General features: G+C 45.5%; 1 long non-coding RNA gene across 3 annotated transcripts; it reads right to left on the minus strand.

The window, feature by feature from the left end:
- Positions 1–955: 955 nt before the first annotated feature.
- On the minus strand, positions 956–4423 carry LOC139834143 (uncharacterized). Of its 3 annotated transcripts, XR_011749541.1 has the most exons (6): positions 4288–4423; positions 3323–3449; positions 2976–3106; positions 2789–2892; positions 2286–2365; positions 956–1063 (listed from the first exon to the last, which is right to left on the minus strand). It is a non-coding gene; the product is annotated as an uncharacterized lncRNA (long non-coding RNA). The 3 variants fall into 3 exon arrangements; XR_011749540.1 differs by lacking the exon at positions 2789–2892 and having other exon boundaries at positions 2976–3074; XR_011749539.1 differs by lacking the exon at positions 2789–2892.
- Between the last annotated feature and the right edge of the window lie 17509 nt (positions 4424–21932).

Below are 21932 nucleotides of genomic sequence, written 5' to 3' on the forward strand. Positions count from 1 at the left end.
TGATACATACTAATAAGGGTTATTTCTACAAGAAGAAATTATTGTAACCACGATGCTAGCCAAGAAAACTACACAAAATATAAAGAACACAAAACTAAAAGTTAGCCTCGATAATCAACTAAACTTCAGTAAAAAATTGAAAATTTGGCCTGACATTTGCTCTTTTTCGGACATCCACCCACACAACAAATAGCATATAATTCAAAAAAACTGCTAAAGTTTAAACAACCCGCCTCAAGTACTATTCAAACATAATTCATCCTTACGGGCGCAAATCAGACTTTCTATATAACCATCAGCAGCTCAACCATTTCAAACAACAAAACTCATCCTTATAAGGTGGCAGCATTGTGTTGACTCACAAAAGAGTAACTCCTTTGAACTAGTGCTCCATATCAGCTCCAACAAGTGCAATCAACACTAGATAAAATTCGGGTTTTTAAAGAACTCAAGCTGCAGACCCAACAGTAAGAAAGATAGAATATCATAGCAAATAAACATTGGAAAAGAGTAGTGTATTCGAACATAGAAATCAAGTGCTAAATGCATGTACTTCCAAGTATTTGAACATAACAACTACTTCCATACACACAGTATTTATGTTGCACACATAAAGTAGCATCATGCATCAAGCTATGGTGAATAAATAGTGAAAACTATTAAGCAAGAAAATGACGCATTTACCAAACAGGGAGTCAGGGAGGCAACCATTAAGCTGTCGTGATAGTTTACCACTAGAAACACCACCGACAACCAGGCAGACTCTATCTGGGGTGTCTATCAAAATGAGAGGTCCAATGCCAGGTTACCAAAACCAAATACTGAACAATAGCTACATACAGGTTAAATTTGTAATCGCTATGTCGAAATCAGATACAACCTTTTGTACACTAAATATTGTGTTGCACGAGGAGCACAAAAACAACACAAAGTCATACAAAAGCAGCAGGATGCACCTATTAATGAGTCGTCATAGCTGCTCTTATCCCTAGCAACATCAAGTGGAGCAAGTCGTCGTTTCTAATCTTGCCGCCGCCCATCCTCACCATCACCACCACCTTGGCTTTAAGAAGTGGAAAGGTTTAAGGTCACAAAAGTGCTCTGGATAGATAGCCCAGTCGTGGCCTCCAAATAAGATGTAATGTGTAGCAGAATGTACTTCAAAATGCAGGCGAGAAACAAATTCAAAGCTTGTAACATTCTTGTTGGGCCTCTGAAGGCAGGTTCTAAAGAGCACTGACTAGAAAGAAGAAAAAAACCTGATCAATTTAGAATATAATGTAGTACTGGCAATTGAGTAAGATTATTTAGTGTAGAACATTAATCAGTACTCCTAAACAAGGCTCAGAAACTCACACATGTTTTTGTCCCTCGATAAAGATGGTCAGCTAAGCCTGTCCACTAGTAGTAAATTAGAGACGCCATTGTAGCACACATCGACACAACGAAAACATGGATGTCTACTTAACCAAAAAATAACCACTTATTTATGAATTGAGAACCAGATTAGGACAAGTCATTATGCATGATATTTTAGCTTTAATATACAAGAGAATCAAACACCATAAGAAAGAGCATGATATTGAGATTATGGTGCAAGAAATCTGTATCGCTAAGGATAACCAAGAAAATCCACACAATGTATACTGAACATTTAGTAGAGAGCAGTGGAAAATGAGCTTCAGCCTTTGATTTAGGGGAAACAACAGGACTCAGCTTTAGACTTTATTAATCAAGCACACTTACATCATGAATTAACAAATTGATAGTAAAACTAGGTGGTTACTCACTCCAAACACATGGTTGAGCTTCATATTTTTTTGCTAGAACATGAGCTACACTATTAGCATTCCTAGGAACATAATCATACTCGCCCTCTAGAAAAAGATGTTCCATGGTTGCAAATATCTTCAAGGATCGGTGCAGCTGCCAACGCCGTGAAAACCTCCCTCATTCAATGAGTTAATAATCTCCAAACAATCAGATTGAATAATCAATCTATTGTAGCCTATGATTAGCTAAGTAGATCCTATATCTTGCCGCTAGTGCCCCGCACTTAGCTTTATCAAGATCATAGTCTACATTGTTATTACTAGCTGCAATAAAGTTCCCTCTATCATCTCGTAAAACATCAAAAAGATGAGCTCCAACATTTGTACAACAGCCCAAATCACAAAAGTACATAGTAAAGCTTCATATTATACATCGACAAGCAAGTCCACTAGGAAACTACAAGATACGGTAACGGTAAACACCTTCACTAAGACAATAGGTTCATAGCCAACCTGGTATATCTAACCCTTGAGCAACTGAATTTCCGGTTGTATAATCAACCTGCAGGCCAAGAGAATGCGGCGGCACTCCTCTGCAGCAAATTTAGAACAACAAGGAGTCAGGGACAAATAAAAGCAGTGCAGGAATAAAACGGGAAAATAAGATGCATGTATAGCTATATTCTCATCACTTTATCAGAAGAACAACATCCGGGTTATCAGTACGCGCAAACATATGAAAAGTTATGTGTTCATTGTTTATCACCCCAATAGGTAGAACACAAGAGGTAGATTATAGTACTATTGTCTAATCAAGCGAACAACATTCCGAAACTGTAAAAAGAAAGTATGGTCCCAGCAGATATAGCCACAATTTATCGAGGTACAAAATGATTTTTCGACACAACTATTGAATTTAGCGCAGTAATACTGAAGATTCCTCGGGCCGGTCCAATAGTGAATAAAATAGGTGTAAATGATATAGCTGCCTTTCGACTAATAAGATAAGAACTAACTTTCTTTTTAGCAACTTCAGCAGTTTCTTCACTCATGGCCTCTTTATTTGAAGCGTGAGATTTTGGTAGGATCTCGACTTGCTCTTGGATGCCGACATACACGGCTGGACTGACAGGTTTATGCACAATTGAGCTTTACAAGGTAAATATCTATAAGCCATACATATTCGAAATTCCAAAATATTACCAGCATTCAAAGGAAGAAGCTTGACGTTATGGTGTCAATGTCGACGAGCTCCTAACCAGCGGTGTCAATGTCATGGCGGTGGGCCTTGGTGGTGAGCTCCTGCATGATGTGAGTGCATCCGGTAAACCAGCCTTCAGATCCAGCGTGTAGAGGTACGGGACAACAACATTTAGATTAGCATAACCACCTATGTTCCAGAAGAATAGATAAATGGCAGTAGATATTTTTCTTGTTCACTTGTGTATTTCAATGAATCTGAACTAGGTTTGTAATAAGAAAACAAAAATGGGTTTGTCTAATTAGCTGATAAACAGACTAATGCTGACAAGCAAATAATTAAATTTAACCTTACTATGAGCCATACAATTCTTGTCCCCACAGTCGTCTAAATGGAGCAAGTTGTTAGTGCTGCACCCGCCGCCGCCTTGGCCTACATGTAATCGGACAGCTCCAATAGCTCTTCCGTTTGCATCACTGCATGCATAAAGGGAGATACATGGAATTTAGAAGACATATATATAACAACAAAGGTTCTCGAGTTCCCATGTACAAGCATAGCTGGTTCTGAAAATGAAAAAAAAATCAAGCATGGGAAGTGCATTATCACATATATTTATGAGGTTACAAATGTGATGAAAAAGTTCAAGCTATACCCGCTTCAGAGACAATGAGGAGATAAAAGTTGAATGCGGAAGAAGCAATAATTCGGTGTTTCATAGAATTTGAATCAAAGAGAATTACAGAGATGGTTGAAAACTGAACGACATAAAGAAAAACATAACGGCATATTACAGAAAGGCAAAGTAGTTCAGATTCAGGTCCTACCTCTATTTTGGAATAAAATTTCTTGACTGACAGTAACTAGTGGCATATTATTGAAGGGGAAAGTAGTACAGATTCCGTTCCTAATTCAATCTAGAAAACGCAATCTTGACTGCGTTTTGGAAATAAACTGGCAGGGATCCAAAATCTGCACTGACATATCAATTCTGAAATTTCTGAACTGAACATATGTTCACAAGATGAGAAGAACAGCTAGCTACTCCTTCTAATTACGGGTGGTGCCTCACAAGTAGCAACACCAGATGGGTGCTCCAATTTCTGAACTTCAAAATAAGTGTGTGGGCATCCGAACAAGCAAAGCAGCTGCAGTAATCATAGAAGTCTATGTGAAGCAGAGACCGGCGTCATCACTCGGGATGGATGCAATTCTCGTGTAGCGGTGGAAGATGGTATTTTTCTGTGCATACAACCAGGTCAGGGGCAGCGTACGACGCGACGAGGTAGGGCGAGCGATGATGCGAGGTCTCACCATTGGGCCCGTCAGAGGGGAGCGGGCGGAGTTGAGTAGGGGTGGTTGGCGTTCTGGTGGTCGGCCGTGGCTCCCGTTCCAGGATGGTGATGCGGCTCCATCGGGCTGTGCCACCGTCGTTCAGGAGCTGCAAAGAGGGAAGATGCAGCAGCAACGTTAGTGGGAAAAGAAGGGAGGCCGTGAGGTGAAGGGAGGAGGGAGCGCTGACCAGGAGAGCCGCGCATCTGCAGGAACCGGTCCGTGTCCTCCTCCTGGAAGAGCGCCGGAGCAGGACCGCACCGGCGAGCGGATGGGGCGGCCTTGCCGGTTACGATTTACGAGGGAGGTCGGGGAGCAGGAGAGGCCGGGCTGGAGCGGCACTCGACGGCGGCCGGGCGGCAGGGTTCCACGCAAGGAGAAGGCTTGATTAGAGGGTTGGCGACGGAGAGGCGGCACGGCTGCTGGCGGCCGGCGAGCTCCGGGTTGGGTGGCTTCGTGGCGAGGAAGGGAGAGTTGATGACTGATTCAGGACTAGTCTTCGGGAGACTGGCGGATTATCTCAAAATCGCGTTATTAGCAGCAGGCTAATTAAGAGGGACGCCTCGATTGCGTGCATAATTACTCCCAAATCTGATTCGCGTCTCCTTAGTTTTCTCCACCGCCGCAATTATGGCCGATGCATGCGCACGCCTGGTTTAATGCCTCCGGCTCGATCGTTTTGGACGTCATCACCTAGCTTGTCACGATGAGCTTGCTAGGAGCAATCCAATGGTAGTACGTGTCTAATTAAACTCAAAACACGTGTTCGATTATTACTTGCTCAAAAAAAAAACATGGAACCATCACATATACTCCTTGCGCTTCTATTTACTTCGTGTTTTAGGTTTAGTTATAAAAACAAACTTTGCAAAACTTAATCACAAATATAACCAAAAATATTGATATCCATAATATCAAATATATATAATACTTTATATCTGTTCTAGTACAATATATATGATATTGTAAAATCGATATACTTTTCTAAATATTTGGTCAAAGTTTATAAAATTTAAGTTTGACAAAATCTATAACACAAGTAATTGTGAATGCAGGGGTATAGTATTTGCTACTAGCTAGTACGTAGTAGTTTTCAAGGCATCTAAACATGCATGAAAGAGAACAAAAAATGTATCTTTGTTACTAGTAGATTGCAGCTAGGCTTACATTGCAGATCAAAGTTCTTCATTCGTCGCTAAGCCTACATACCTCGCCTCGAACAAAGCCCCACCCTTAGCTCATCTGATAGTGTGTCGATGGGGTGGCTAGAGAGCCAGTGCGAGGGCGTCCTCCTTGAGAACAGGCGGTCGTGTTGATGGGGTTAGCGGAGGGTGGTGTCCTTTATGAGGGACGCCGATGCAGCCCGTAACAGGCCTACCGGTCATGCTGATGAGGTGGATGGTGGACCCGGTGTACTGTCGTCGAGTTTTTACCTTTTTTATATTTTCCTACCATGCAATGTCGATCCCTAGCTTTATTTCAAAAGTTTTGATCCTGGGTGTGATACTTATCTTTACTTCATCCTTATATGCCCATATTGTTTTCTAATTTGAAGTGCTAATGCTTAGGATATAGGAGTGTTGTTCTTCAGCTTGATTTGTTTCTTACGTTTGTGAAGGACAAGAAATAGAGCTTCAATCTTTCAATATTTGTTTCCTCTTTTTGTAGTGGAACTTTTGTTGTTGTAGTTGTTTCTTGTTGCGTCTAGTTAGTTTCTTTCTTGCACGGGTATTCCATCCCATATCGAGGCCAGCGAGGGAGAGTACACTAGGGCGCATACCGAGGCATCTTTCACGCGTACTCCCGCCCTAGCCCAAGAGGCTACATCACGCCCCTCAGGCTGCCCTTATGCCCAAACTTCGAGACCCCACATTTTCCCACCCAAACTTGGATAGCCAAATGCAGGAGACGGCGGAGGGGAGTAGGGTTTGCGAACCGAACTCCCCTCCGCGATCCCTTTTAATAGGGGCCGTGCGGGGGATTTCTCGGGCCCCCGAACTTTCGATTCGGGCCGGCCCATGTTTACGGGCTCTGATTTGCGCGTATTTCAGCCCGAACCGGTAAATCCGCCGGAAAAGTTCGGTTCCGGCGGGATTTACGGGCTCTGTTAGAGATGCTCTTACTAGTATAAGTTACTACCCCTTTAGGCCTTGTTCGGTGCCAGTGTTTTTAGAAGTGTTTGGGCCGGATTTGGAGTGTTTTTTTCGGGTTCGAGCAAAACACCCGAAAACACCTCGAAACACCTATGGGCTGTTCGGTGGACCGGATTTGACATGTTTAAGCCCAACGAAACCGGCGGAAACCCGTCGGGCTGGGGTGGAAGGAAAACGCGTCCACCCCCTCGCGTTTTCTCGTGGAAGGACGAGAGCTGGCGACGAGAGGGCGAGGGCGAGGAAGCCGCCGCTGCCGCCGCCGTCCCAAGCCGAAGCTGCTGCCGCCGTTCCGAGCCGACGCCGCCGCCGACGATCCCTCTGACTCGCCGCAAGAACAAAGCCGCCGCTCCCTCTGACTCGCCGCCGACACTCCTGCCGCCGCCGACGCTCCTGCCGCCGCCCCTCCTCTCGGTCGAAGATGGAGTCAATCGTGAGTATCATCCACCCCACCGCATCCTCTCCATGTACTTCAGATACTCCTCCTTTTTTTGATTTCTAGGGTTCCTGAATGTGAGATTTGGTTGAATTCTAGGGAGTAGGGGACAGATCTTGCCAGTATGGTCCTGGACTGGACTAGTTTTGCCAGGGAGTAGGGGACAGATCTGACAGTAAACTTATTTACTGTTGATAATTTAGTTATAATGCTGAGCTATTGATCGATTGTTGTTTGCATGCTTTGTGTTTGATAATTTTAGGCGCAAAATGCTTACTGTATGCTCGAGATGCATTGTTGCTTGTAGAGATGTTTGTGAATCTAGTAGTAACTGAGAGTCCTAGGCAGTCGACATTCTGACTGCAATGTACTAATACACATTTTAGATTGTTTGCTGGTACTTTCTATTTATCTTTTTTTCACAAAATTGTCACTTTTGCTTGTGGTAAACTTTGCGTACATCATACAGTTTATTTTCTGCATTCTCTTGCTCAGCTGCTTCAAAACATTGATACACTCGCTCCGATACCTGGGACTTGTTTCTGTTCCACTGTGTTTGATGTGCGGCCTCTGTGGTACCCTACCTATAGACTGAAAGTTTGAGCTCTTTGTTGGCTTGTCATGTGCTTCTGATACTGATGTTTTGTATTATCGATATGAGAGATGTTCTTCTAGTGTGCTAAAAAGATTGGATTTTTACTTGTGATACAAGTCTAGTTTAAAATGTCAAAAAAAATTGAATTTTTATTCATTTGTGTTGAAAACACTTGAATACACTAGTTTGCAAAACCCGTGTTCCAAACAAGTGTTTTGACAAGTGTTTTAGGTGAAAGGGGTTTTGTAGTGTTTTGAGTAGTGTTTTGGGTGGTTGGTGTTTTCACCCAAAACACTCCTCAAAACACTCGTCAAAACACAGAAAAACACTGGCACCAAACCAGGCCTTAGTGGGTAGTAACATATATGTGGTGTCATGCATTGTGTCATTTACTATGGTGTAGACTCAACTTGTCTTGGGGTTTCCCCCGGTACATGGCGGGGGTGAGGAGGGACGACAATCTGACGCCCTTGAGGAAAGAAGGATGGCTGATCGATTATTATTTTGAAAAATTGGGTTATAAAATTGGGATGAGGTGAGCTGATCGATCCCGGCTCCACCTGCGACGCTATTTTTTTTCTCTTTTCCATTCAAACCCAAACCCAAACCCAAACCCAAACCCAAATCCAAATGATGTACTGTAGCTGGCTGGCTGGCTGGCTGGGTTAATGACGTACGTATCGTTGCATGCATGGTCAGGGCGACAGCGAGGGATGGATTAATTTGTAGTGGCGCAACGTTTAATTAAGTAATAATTCGTTGGGATCCAGGCTGGCAACACAAGACGTGGTCCATCCCACCTGCCGGCTTCGGCTTCGGTTCCGTACAAGACGAACGCATGGATTCGGTGTACGCACGCGCGCACGCACGTAAAGGTCGTTTTTTCACGCGCGCGATTGATCCATCTTAAAAGTACGCGCGCGTGGCCGACTCGTCCACGCTGCCACGCTGCGTCTTCCGCGACCCCTTCTTCTATCACCTCCACGGCATGTTCGGCCTGTCGGGCACCGACACCATCAAGGCCAGGTACGGGGCGGCGACGGGCATGCCGGCGGACCGGCAGCAGATCACGTACCAATCCCGACAGGTGAGGAACGGCAGCAGGCTCGCTGACTGGGGCGCCACCAACTGTTCGTTCGATGGTGTACGTCGACCGGATGCGCGCCGTCCAGGGTGCTGATGGTGAAGGTGTACCGCACGACCACGGTGCGCCGCGTCAAGGAGCTCGTGGAGGCGGCCGAGGGGGTGCCCGTCGCCACGCAGCGTGCATACCACAACCGCGGCCCCGCCACCGGCTACACCGACAAGGATCTGGAGGACGGGCAGACCATGGAGGAGCTCGGCATCATGGAGTGGAGCAACGAGACCGTGATGAACCAGCCCTTCGTGAGCATCGAGTACCGGCTCGGGGCAGGTGCTGCTGCTGCTGCCGAGCGGCGGGCACGGGTGCCACGCGTCTTGTTCAGAGGTAGCCACGCGGAGTACAACAAGATCGTTATGCAGCGGCTGCTCGCCGAGAGAGAGAAGCCGGACTCGACCCCGCCCGTGCCGCCGCTGACGCGGAGCCGCCTCCTCAACGTCTATCTTGGAGCTCGGGATCCGCTTCTACCGTAGGCTTTTCATCAATTAAGTTGCCCCTCTGGCATAGATTGCTAAGCTAGATAAGCTAGTTTCGACAGTAGTATAGGATTAGTTACCTGTGAAACATAATACTAGTAATAGTTTTCTAACGTGCTATATGAAGTTAATTTTTGAACTGTTTTGCATGTAATTTTGGTGGAAAATTCATGTGTTTATTACAATCTGAGAAAGCGGGGTGACAACATATGTGGATTGTTTTTTTTTTGTGCGGTGCTACTCGAGTACCGAGTTACGATTTGCAGGGTGAACTCAAGATTTTCGATCGGGCAACGACAACGTTTGTGCATTATTTCATTCCTGTAGGTATTGCTTTCAGAGAATTTATTTTGTAGTCCCGGTGTTATCTTCGGTGATGGTTAGAGTGTTGCTAATGCAAGTATCTTCACCGCTTTGTTTTTTTGTGTGTGTGTTTTTAGTTGTTTGCATCTATGATTTCTTTGAACATGTTGTTGGTGTAAATATTAGGTGTAGTTGGTATCTTCGTGATATTATTATATTTCCTTTATCATAAAAGTACATCTCTTGGTTTTATTCTTGTTTTGGAAGAGCAGACGGAACAATGTGTTGGATGAAGACCCACAAAGAATCAATAATAAAGAATAACGGGATAGTGGATCAACTTGGCAAATGCCTTTAGATCCCCACAACCCACAGCCCACTCCCCAATAGGTTTTAGGTGGATTTGTTTTCAATGGAATCGTGAACCTAGAGGTTAAAGCGGCAACACATGAGAAATGATAGGTTGTACTCCAGGGATGCGGTGGTTTGGCAATATATGCTATCTTTATGCTAAAAGAGTTTTTAAATATATTAAATAATGTTAAAATAACGTGTGCAATTCCACATCCTACATGCCTATAAAGTTGTTTCAGAAAAACACGACTTTTGGTGCAGGCTATGTAAAATAATCAAAATTCAGAGCTAAAACAAGGCATTTCTCGAAACATTATTTGTCTTCTACCCATGGCACAAAATCCAAACACGTGTTCGATTATTACTTGCTCAAAAAAAAAGGAACCATATCACATATACTCCTTCCGCTTCTATTTACTTCGTGTTTTAGGTTTAGTCAAAATCAAACTTTACAAAACTTAATCACAAATATAACCAAAAATATTGATATCCATAATATCAAATATATATAATACTTTATATCTGTTCTAGTACAATATATATGATATTGTAAATATCGATATACTTTTCTAAATTTTTGGTCAAAGTTCATAAAATTTAAGTTTGACAAAACCTATAAAGCAAGTAATTGTGAATGCAATGGGTATTGTATTTGCTACTAGCTAGTAGTAGTTTTCAAGGCATCTAAACATGCATGAAAGAAAACAAAAAATGTGTCTTTGTTACTAGTAGATTGCAGCTAGGCTTACATTGCATATCAAAGTTCTTCATTCGTCGCTAAGCCTACATACCTCGCTCGGAACAAGCCCCACCCTTAGCTCATCCGACCGTGTGTCGATGGGGTGACGGAGAGCCGGTGTGAGGGTACCCTCCTTGAGAACAGGCGGTCATGTTGATGGGGTTGGCGGAGTGTGGTGTCCTTGATGAGGGAGGCCGATGCAGCCCGGAACAGGCACCGGTCATGCTGATGAAGTGGATGGTGGACCCGGTGTAGTGTCGTCAAGTTTTTATCTTTTTATATTTTCCTAACATGCAATGTCTATCCCTAGCTTTATTTCAAAAGTTTTGATTATGGGTGTGATATTTCTCGTTACTCCATCCTTATATACCCAACCGCTCATTTCCCCCCTCCCCTCTCTCCTCCCGCTACAATAACTGAGAGTCTCCCACCGGAGACCGGGCCGATCCGACGGCCTCTCCGCCGGCGTAGCCGGTCGGAGATGGCCTAGGGGAAGCGCCGGAGCTAGGTTAGTGTATAGTTCTAGTAGATCTAGGTTTTCTTGGCTTTATGCCGGGAGTTGGCTACTAGATCTCTTGGCCGAGATCTAGAGCCGGCCTGCGACCTTCTTCTCCGACGGTCGGAGTCGGATGCGGTGAAGATCTGGGCGGCGGGCTACTCCATAAAGAAAGGGCCTTTATCCCGTGCCAAGCACAAGCTTCTCTGGGTGGTCTTTCTCCTTTCCCTGGCCGGCCGTGGCGGCGAGGGGGGATGGGGAGTTGCGGTTGTTTAGGGAGCGGTGGCTTGGAGACGGCGGGGAACATCTGCTGCGTCGGAGAGCTTCTTTGCTCTCGTTTCAGAAGTTCTTCAGCGGAGGACTCAAGCCGGCGGCTACCTCCGCCCTGCCTCTGCACATCATGGTCGAAGGGCGACCCTCCTTGGCCTCGATTCGATGGTCTATCTTCCTCCAGGCTTCAAGCCGATGCGGAGGATCTTCAGCTCCTGCTGCTGCGCACCTTCCAGTGGTGCTGGTCCAAGTGGTTCGTCCCCGGTGCCGGTATTCCTGGCGCGGCGGCGGAGCTCAGCTCTTGATGGTGGAGAAGGATCTCGAGGACCCGATAGATTTTTATCTTTTTGTCCTGAGGACCTTGTATCTATTTTCTGGGGTCTTTCTGTAGTTCCTAGTTTGTCTGTTGACTCCCCTGTAACTTCTTATTCCACCGTTTATAAATGAGGCAGCATCCGGGTCCTTATGGACCCGTACCCATTAAAAAAAAATCATTATATACCCATATTGTTTTCTAATTTGAAGTACTAATGCTTAGGGCATGGGAATGTTGTTCTCCAGCTTGATTATTTCTTACGTTTGTGAAGGACAAGAATAGAGCTTCAATCTTTGTTTTTCCTCCTTTTGTAGTGGAACTTTGGTGTTGTAGTTGTTTCTTGTTGCGTCTAGTTAGTTTCTTTCGTGCACGGGTATTCCCTCCCATGTTGAGGCCAGCGAGGGAGACTACACTAGGGCGTTCCAGGATGAGTGAATTGAACCACCGGCTTGGGTAATCGGTATGCACGTGCGCGATTGATCCATCGACGGTTCCGGTGTACGTATACGGTCGCCCCAAATCCAAGAAAAAAATTGGACCTACGTTATAAAACTGGGATGAGGTGAGCTGATCGATCCCGGCTCCATTTTTTTTTCTTCTTTTGCATACAAACCCAAACCCAAATCGAAATGATGCACTGTAGCTGGCTGGCTGCCGGCTTCGGTTCCGTACGCACGCACGCACGCACGCATGGATTTGTAGTCGCGCAACGATCCAGGCTGGCTTCGATCGGTGTACGCACGCACGCACGCGCGCGGGAGGTGGACACCGGCTTCAGTTTTTGTCACGCGCGCGATTGATGCATGCAAGCAGGACAGCGACGCATGCGCGAATGACGCGGTCCGGTCCATCTTAAAAGGACGCGCGCGCGCGTGGCCGACTCGTCCACGGTGCAGCTCAGATGGATGTGTGGGTCCGCAACCTGTGCTGTCCCGTCTCCACCCACATCATGTCCGGCCTGTCGAGCATCGACACCGTGGACACCATCAAGGCCAGGTACGAGGCGCGCGGCGACGGGCATGCCGGCGGACCGGCAGCAGATCACGTACCAATCCCGACAGGTGATCTGAGGAACGGCAGCAGGCTCGCTGACTGACTGGGGCGCCACCAACTGTTCGTTCGATGGTGTACGTCCACCGGATGCCGTGGCACCACACCGAGGCCGCGTGCGCGCTGTCCAGTGCTGATGGTCAAGGTGTACCGCACGACCACGGTGCGCCGCGTCAAGGAGCTCGTGGAGGCGGCCGAGGGGGTGCCCGTCGCCACGCAGCGTGCATACCACAACCGCGGCCCCGCCACCGGCTACACCGACAAGGATCTGGAGGACGGGCAGACCATGGAGGAGCTCGGCATCATGGAGTGGAGCAACGAGACCGTGATCAACCAGCCCTTCGTGAACATCGAGTACCGGCTCGAGGCTGCTGCCGAGGAGGGGCAGGAGCGGCGGGCACAGTGCCACGCGTCTTGTTCAGAGGTAGCCACGCGGAGTACAACAAGATCGTTATGCAGCGGGTGTTCGCCGAGAGAGAGAAGCCTGACTCGATGCCGCAGGTGCCACCGCTGACGGGGAGCCGCGTCCTAAACGTCTATCTTGGAGCTCGGGATCCGCTTCTACCGTAGGCTTTTCATCAAGTTGCCCCTCTGGCATAGATTGCTAAGCTAGATAGGCTAGTTTCGACAGTATAGGATTAATTACCGGTGAAACATAATACTAGTAATAGTTTTCTATAAGTCGATTGAACGTGCTATATGAAGTTAATTTTTAAACTGTGTTTTGCATGTAATTTTAGTGGAAAATTCATGTGTTTATTACAATCTCAGAAAGCGGGGTGACAACATATGTGGATTGTTTTTTTTGTGTGTGGTGCTACTCGAGTACCGAGTTACGATTTGCAGCGTGAACTCAAGATTTTCGATCGGGCAACGACAACGTTTGTACATTATTTTATTCATGTAGGTATTGCTTTCAGAGAATTTCTTTTGTAGTCCCGGTGTTATCTTCGGTGATGGTTAGAGTGTTGCTACTGCAAGTATCTTCACCGCAGCATGTTTTTGTTTTCTTTTTCTCTCCTTTTCTGTGTTTTTAGTTGTGTGCATCTATGATTTCTTTGAACATGTTGTTGGTGTAAATATTAGGTGTAGTTGGTATCTTCATGATATTATTATATTTCCTTTATCGTAAAAATTGCATCTCTTGGTTTTATTCTTGTTTTGGAAGAGTAGAGGGAACAATGTGTTGGATGTAGACCCACAAAGAATCAATAATAAAGAATAACGGGATAGTGGATCAACTTGGCAAATTCCTTTAGATCCCCAAAACCCACAACCCACTTCCCAATAGTTTTTAGGTGGATTTCTTTTCAATGGAACCGTGAACCTAGACGCTAAAGCGGCAACACATGAGAAATGATAGGTTGTACTCGAGGGATGCGGTGTTTTGGCAATATATGCTATCTTTATGCTAAAATATTTTTTAAATATATTAAATAATGTTAAAATAACATGTGCAATTCCACATCCTACATGCCTATAAAGTTGTTTCGGAAAAACAATAACTTTTGGTGCAGGCTATGTAAAATAATCAAAATTCAGAGCTAAAACAACGCATTTCTCGAAACATTATTTATCTTCTACACATGGCACAAAATGTCTGCGGAACAATACATGCCCACATAGAACTGGAGATGAATTTTGTTTCTAAATTTTTCAAAATTTATTTTCCAGATAAAAGATGCATATGCATTCAAGATAAAAAGGAATTTCCGGTACCCGAGGCCTCCCGTATGGTTGAAAAGCCGCATCATCCATGTCTATCTTTGCGACGGAGGTGCATCTAGGAGCCTTGTCTGTCCATCTGGTTCCTTGGACCCCTATTGACATGTTGTCTAGGTTGTTTGTGGTGCAGCGTGGCCTACCCATCTTGGTTTAGATTAATGATCAGTTGAATTTTTCTTGGCTGATTTAGGCGCAGCGCTTGGAGGTTGGCATGTTCGTCCGGTCCCTAGGACCGCTCTTGTCCGTGATCTTTGCTTTGGTTAGTCTGTATGGGGTCGAGTCCTCGGGCACTTGGCTAGCTAGTTCGTGTTGGAGATTGTTTTTTGAAGGTCACTAGAACCAATGAGTTGTTTCGGCTGGAACTGTCAAGGTATAGGGAATGGCGCAACAGTTTTTGAGCTTGATGTTCTTCTCAGTACACGCATTTCCCAACTAGTATTTTTATGTGAAACACGCTAGAGGAGTGATCGTGTGCATCGTCTTCGAAATCATCTCGGCCTTAGGGGCTTCTATGGTGTTTATTGTGACAATATGAGTGGAGGAATAGCTATTTTTTTTGTCATGAAGGTATTGATACGTTCAAAACGTATCTACTTTTCCGAACACTTTTGCTATTGTTTTGCCTCTAATTTGTGTATTTTGGATACAACTAACACGGACTAACGCTGTTTTCAGCAGAATTGCTCTGGTGTCTCGTTTTTGTGCAGAAATTCAACTTTCAGGAAAATCCCCGGAATTTATGTCGAAGGTCTTATTTTTCCAGAAGAATCACGGAGCCAGAAGGGCAGACCTGGGGGAGGCCTAGGCCCCCCAGACACTAGGCCGGTGCAACCCAGGAGGGGGGCGCGCCGCCCTAGCGTGTGGCCTCCTCGGCTGGCCTTTGACGCCCCTCCTGGACTACTTAAGGGTTTTGATCTAAAAACGCGAGACAAGAAGTCGAAGTCGCCGAAACCATCCAGTACGCTGCCACCGTCGCAAAACTCCGTCTCGGGACCAGAAACTCCGTTCTGGCACTCCGCCGGGACGGGGAATTGGAGGAGATCATCGCTATCATCACCACCGACGCCTCTCCATCGACCAGCAATGTTTCCCCCATCCATGTGTGAGTAATTCTCCCGCTGTAGGCTGAAGGGGATGGTAGGGATTGGATGAGATTGGTCATGTAATAGCATAAGATTGTTAGGGCATAGTGCCTAGTGTCCGTAATTGGTACTTTGATGATATTGTTGCAACTTGTTATGCTTAATGCTTGTCACTAGGGCCCGAGTGCCATGATCTCAGATCTGAACATGTTATTGTTTCATCATGATATGCATTGTTTTATGATCTTACCTGCAAGTTGTATACACATGTCGCTGTCCGGAACCCGAGGCCCCGAAGTGACAGAAATCGGGACAACCGGAGGGGATGGCAGTGATGTGAGGATCACATATGTTCACGGAGTGTTAATGCTTTGCTCCGGTACTTTATTAAAAGGAGTATCTTAATATCCAGTAGTTAATTTTTGAACTGTGTTTTGCATGGAAGTTTAGTGGAAAATTCATATGTTTATTACAATCTCGTAAAGAGGGGTGACAACACATGTGGATTGCTTTTTTTTTGTGTGGTGCTACTCGAGTACCGAGTTACGATTTGCAGGGTGAACTCAAGATTTTCCATCGGGCAATGACAACGTTTGTGCAGTATTTCATTCCTAGAGGTATTGCTTTCGGAGAATTTCTTTTATAGTTCCGGTTTCATCTTCGGTGATGGTTAGAGTGTTGCTACTGCCACCGCAGCATGTCTTTGTTTTCTTTGTCTCTCCTTTTCTATTTTTTTAGTTGTGTGCATTTATGATTTCTTTGAACATGTTGTTGGTGCAAATATTAGGTGTAGTTGGTATCTTCATGATATTATTGTATTTCCTTTATCGTAAAAAGCTACATCTTTTGGTTTTAGTAGCGTGCATACCACAACCTCAGCCTCGCCACCGGCTACACCGACAAGGATCTAGAGGACAGGCAGACCATGGAGGAGCTCGGCATCGGAGTGGACTCGCAGTGCGTGCTCAACCAGCCCTTCGTGAACATCGAGTAGCTTTATGGTTTTAGACATCTACCAATAAACATTTCAAAAGAAGGTCGAGTGAAATCAAAATATAAATATGAAACTTTGCGACCGTCTCTATTATTTCTCATATATTTGTGAATTTGGAAATTTTCTCGTGAAACTCTAATCCGGTATCATTTTGTATCAGGTTTCTGTTTTTCCGGTTAATTAACCATCGGGTCGATGTCGATCACTTGGTCTAGGTTAGAGATGCAAGTGTGTGACAATTAGGGTATCCTCTTTGGTTGAACAAAATGAACAAAGTATTTATTTCATTTTTGAACTATAGAGCGTAGAGGGTACCCTAACACTACTGCATTTGCATCTCTATTCTTAGTCTTTGGAGACCGAGACATGCATGTCTCTGTCTACACCATCTTTTATATTGTATGTGTCCTTTGGATGAGTCCTTATCTGTTCCGCACATTCAAGAATATATTATGCTTTGGGCCCTCCTCAACTCCATCCACCTCCAAGAGGAGATTGAAGAAACTATTTTTGGAACATAACACCGAGGGGTGAGTACCCCGCAAGTTGGCATATAAGGCACAATTCTCTGGGGCCACGGCTACTAGCATGAATAGGTTGGTTTGGAAAGCTTGGGCACCGCCGAAGATCAAGTTTTTGCGTGGTTAGCTATGCGCAATAGGCTTTGGATGGCCAACCACCTTTGCAGGGTGAAAACTCAAGATTTTCGATCGGGCGACGACAACGTTTGTGCATTATTTCATTCTTGGAGGTATTGCATTCAGAGAATCTCTTTTGTAGTCTAGGTATTATCTTCGGTGATGGTTAGAGTGCTGGTACTGCCATTTTCTTCACCACAAGATGTGTTTGTTTTTTCTCTCTTTTTCTATTTTTCTCTTAGTTGTGTGCATCTTTGATATCTTGTTATATCTTGTTGGTGCAAATATTGATTGTAGTTGATATCTTCATTCTATGATTATATTTCCTCTATCGTCAAAAGCTACACCTCTTGGTTTTATTCTTGTTTGGGCAAATAGATTGAACAATGTGTTGGACGAAGGCCGACAAAGAATCAATAATAAAGAATAGCGGGGATAGCGGATCAACTTGGCAAAGGCCTTTAGATCCCCACAACCCACAACCCACTCCCCAATAGTTTCTAGGTGGATTAAACGTGATCTAGTTATGTTGTGTACCCATGTCAGGGTGAGATTTAAGTGGAAAACCCACCTTTACTTTCAATGGAACCCCGAACCTAGAGGCTAAAGCGGCAACACATAAGAAATGATAGGTTGTACACATGTGGGATGCGGCGTTTTGGCTTTCAGATGCATATGCTATCTTTATATAAAATATATTTTTAATATATTTTGGCTTATGCTTTCATATACTCCAATCTCAAAACCGTGTAAACCACCAAAAGGTATCCTCCTGAGTTAAACACACAAGAACGGTTGAGATTAAACGATACTGTTCGAGATTAGGGGTAGGATGATTGAGATTAAATGACACCATGATACCTTCTCGGAGGTTACACTGTTTTAAGATTTAGGGATCTCTGGAAGCACAAACCATCTTTAAATATATTAAACAATGTTAAAAACAATGGGTGCAATTCCACATCCTATGTGCTTGTTTTAGAAAAACACCACTTTTGGTGCGGAAAACGCAAGGATGAACCGGGCGGCATATGCTCTGGGCATAGGCCTGTTTTCACTGGTCCACGTGGAGATGGGCCCCATAGCAGCAGGGAATCTTTTGCAATTTAATAGACATAATACGAACCAACAATACGTCGCCTGTGACCTGTGGCCCCTGGTAATTCAATGCTCTCGTTCTTGTTTCTACTGTAGCTCTGCATCAACATCTTCTTCCACCGTTTTCAATGGGCTCCTCGGATCTGGATGGGGACTAGCGGCTGCGGACGACTTGCCTGGAAAAACGGTGGAGACGGCTTCCTCAATCTGCTGCTTCCGACCCTGTTTAGGCTAGCAAGGCTTATTTGAAACAAACACAAGGATGAACCGGTGCAGCAAGACTCACATAAAAGACATATTGTAAACATTATAAGACTCTACACCGTCTTCCTTGTTGTTCAAACTCAATACTAGAAATTATCTAGACCTTAGAGAAACCAAATATGCAAACCAAATTTTAGCATGCTCTATGTATTTCTTCATTAATGGGTGCAAAGCATATGATGCAAGAGCTTAAACATGAGCACAACAATTGCCAAGTATCACATTATCCAAGACATTTTAGCAATTACTACATGTATCATTTTCCAATTCCAACCACAAAACAATTTAACGAAGAAGAAACTTCGCCATGAATACTATGAGTAGAGCCTAAGGACATACTTGTCCATATGCTACAACGGAGCGTGTCTCTCTCCCACAAAGTGAATGCTAGGATCCATTTTATTCAAACAAAACAAAAACAAAAAACAAACCGACGCTCCAAGAAAGGCACATAAGATGTGATGGAATAAAAATATAGTATCAGGGGAGGAACCTGATAATGTTGTCGATATGTAACATAACAAGTGCAATATGCAAGTATGTAGGAATCAATGCACAGTTCACACAAGTGTTTGCTTCTTGAGGTGGAGAGAAATAGGTGAACTGACTCAACAATAAAAGTAAAAGAAAGGTCCTTCAAAGAGGAAAGCATCGATTGCTATATTTGTGCTAGAGCTTTGATTTTGAAAACAAGAAACAATTTTGTCAACGGTAGTAATAAAGCATATGTGTTATGTAAATTATATCTTACAAGTTGCAAGCCTCATGCATAGTATATTAATAGTGCCCGCACCTTGTCATAATTAGCTCGGATTACCTGGATTATCATCGCAATGCACATGTTTTAACCAAGTGTCACAAAGGGGTACCTCTATGCCGCCTGTACAAAGGTCTAAGGAGAAAGCTCGCATCGAATTTCTCGCTATTGATTATTCTCAACTTAGACATCCATACCGGGACAACATAGACAACAGATAATGGACTCCTCTTTTATGCATAAGCATGTAGCAACAATTAATTTTCTCATATGAGATTGAGGATATTTGTCCAAAACTGAAACTTCCACCATGGATTATGGCTTTAGTTAGCGGCCCAGTGTAGTGGGTATCTTCGTGATATTATTATATTTCCTTTGTCGTAAAAAGTACATCTCATGGTTTTATTCTTGTTTTGGAAGAGTAGACGGAACAATGTGTTGAATGAAGACCCACAAAAAATCAATAATAAAGAATAACGGGATAGTGGATCAACTTGGCAAATGCCTTTAGATCCCCACAACTCACAACCAACTGCCTAATAGGTTTTAGGTGAATTTGTTTTCATTGGAACCGTGAACCTAGAGGCTATGTGTGACCTACACATAAATGTGAAAAATGAGAATTCATATTTACAGAACACTACAAAACCAATCATTATAGTGTTATTTGGATATTTTGTCATTATAAATGTCTATATACATATTTTTAGTGATACATATTTTTAGTGTGTAGATATTTTTTTTTTTTGGAAAGGAAGGGAGTATCTAACTAGCATTGATATTCCAAACGTGCCGAGTTTGTGTGGGGAAAGAAAAAAAAGGCTATGAGTAAACCAACAGGCAAAAGAGCAACTCCGCTAGCAAGCTAGGTCTTGGCTTGGCGGCCGCCGGAATGGACCGCCGCCGCAGCCCGCGGCTCCGTTCCCAAATCCACGCAACTGAGGACGGGGCCGGACTGGACCGCCGCCGCAGCCCGCGCCTCCATCCCCGAACCCAGGCGAGCGAGGAGGGCGTCTCCATGACCCGCCGCATCCCTCGCCGCCGCCGCGGGAGCTCGCCCGCCTCCCTAAAATCTTTAGGGGGGGCGACACATTGGGGGGGAGGGGTCTAGCCCCTGCTCGTCCCCCTCCCTCCGCCCCTGTATGTGGACAGGCCTTTAGTCGCGCATAATTAGTCCCGGTTGCACAACCGGCATTAGTGGCAGTTGCGAACAGGGACTAAAGCCCCTTTTTTCTACCAGTGCATGTTTACGGTCTGACTCAAGGTTTTTGAATCATTTTCAGGAAAACATGATCAATCATTTTTGTTGGTAACAAAGGTTGAACACAAAATATTACGGAAAAAGTGGAGGACATCATGACAGTCAAATTTGTACAGAACATGGATATTTAGGAGGAAATCCTAGTTCTAGGAGTACTTGTATTGTCTGACGAAACTGAATCTTTCCACTGCAACAGGGGAGTCGCTCTTTTGCGTGTTCACTCGTAGGCTTTTCTTTGCCCACACAAAATCGGCGGCGGCGCCCAGACGAACACGACGGACTCCGGAATGGACCGCCGCCGCCGCAGCCCGCGCCTCCATCCCCGAACCCAGGCGAGCGAGGAGGGAGCAGGAGCGACCCGCCGCCGCAGCCCGCGCCTCCATCCCCAAATCCGCGCGAGCCAGGACGGCGCCTCCATGACCCGTCGCATCCCTCGCCGCCGCCGCGGCGTCGCCCGCCTCCCTTCCGGACGACGACGACATCCTGCGGGAGATCTTCGTCCGCCTCCCGCCCTACGCCGTCCTCGCTCGCCCGCGCCTCCGCCGTCTGCGCACGCGGCGGCGGGCCTCCTTACCGACCCCAAGTTCCACCGCCAGCTCTGCGCGCGCCACCGGAACCCGCCGCTGCTCGGCTCCTTCGTGCCCGAAGACCACGGCCAGCGCGTCGTCTTCGCCCCCATGCTCGACCCTCCCGACCGCATCCCACCTTGGCGGTTCGACCTCGGACGCTGCGGCCACAACACGGACGTTCTCGGCTGCCGCCACGGCCGCGTCCTCGTCAAAGACCGCGTTCCTCACGCAAATAGAGAAAAAGCTACAGCTCTTGGTTTTATTCTTGTTTGAACAAAGAGACAGAAGGAAGAAAAGATGCAGTTGTGTGGGCAAATAAAATCTCTTCATCCAGCCGAAGAGCTTCAGTTCACGCAAAAGAACATAACGCCGGAAACGTTCGCGGATACTTAGCTCGCTAGCGAGCAATCTCCGCGCGGACACTTAGCTAGCTAGCTAGCAATCTCCGCGCGCGGACGACACGATCGATCGATCTGTTCTTCCTCGTGCGGGAGGCGGGACAAGGCCCATTCGCGATGCCACACTCGGCCTACCGTTTTGGCCCCACTCAATTCAAGGTCAAGAAGCAACAAGACAACGACAATATCCAAAACCCAAACAAATCTATTCATCCCGTGCCAGCTTCTCCAACCAATTGATGGAACCAAAACTGAAGGAGATGGCGACGAATCAATTACCTTACATGCTGCTGGATCTCGGCCCGACGCAGTGCATCTTCTTCGGCCATGGCGCTGGCTCTCCTTCCCTCCCCTCCCCTCGCCAAAGTCCAAAGTCACAAGTCACACACGATACCGCACGCGGAAGCTCGCGGCTGACTTGTACTTATAGAAGAAGAGCTACACAGCTTTGAATTTTCACGAGCGAAAGTTTGGCAAGCGGGAAGGAAAAGAGATTTCAGTTTCCTTCGGTGGCT

Source organism: Lolium perenne, chromosome 7 (assembly GCF_019359855.2).
Source record: "Lolium perenne isolate Kyuss_39 chromosome 7, Kyuss_2.0, whole genome shotgun sequence".
In the NCBI taxonomy this organism is placed as follows: Eukaryota; Viridiplantae; Streptophyta; class Magnoliopsida; order Poales; family Poaceae; genus Lolium; species Lolium perenne.